The following is a 487-nucleotide window of genomic DNA, read 5'->3' as shown; positions in this document are numbered from 1 at the left end:
AATCTAACGGTTGGAGGGGTGTGTTTAAAAGGATATTCTGCCCAAGCCATCAAACTGACGTCATCAGAAAAGGACTGCCATTCCAGAGCGGAAGTAAATGTTCAGATTTTGATTAAAGATTACGAAGACAAACAATTTTTTTTCAGCGGATTAACTTGCACGGATTAATTGTTTACATCAAGACTAGCAATGTGCGCTAGTAAAGTAAATAAAGTCAATTATTTTGATTTCATGTGGACTTTAAAAGCAGCCTTGCTGAGAAGAGACTTTTTTTAAACATTAGAAAATATTACAGATCCTAATTTGAACACTATGTGTGAATGTTATAATAAGTGTATTAAAACAGAGCTGTTGTAATTATTATTATCATTATTATTGTCTTACTTTTTATTTTATTTTACAGAACAACAGTAAAATTACAATACTAACATTTATGAATGTTGATAAGAGTTCTTGCTTTTTCTCAACTTTTATTTTGGCGGAAACG

General features: G+C 30.8%; 1 protein-coding gene across 1 annotated transcript in view; it reads right to left on the bottom strand.

Annotated features, from left to right (window-relative positions):
* The window catches only part of LOC107737394 (tumor necrosis factor-like), a 10,172-nt gene that overhangs the window by 7,428 nt on the left and 2,257 nt on the right, over window positions 1–487 (bottom strand). The window lies entirely within an intron of this gene.

This window comes from Sinocyclocheilus rhinocerous, unplaced genomic scaffold (assembly GCF_001515625.1).
Source record: "Sinocyclocheilus rhinocerous isolate Xijiao unplaced genomic scaffold, SAMN03320098_v1.1 scaffold1603, whole genome shotgun sequence".
Classification (NCBI taxonomy): domain Eukaryota; kingdom Metazoa; phylum Chordata; class Actinopteri; order Cypriniformes; family Cyprinidae; genus Sinocyclocheilus; species Sinocyclocheilus rhinocerous.
The sequence above is the reverse complement of the archived record's forward strand: the minus strand, read 5'-3'. Positions and strand labels throughout refer to the sequence as shown.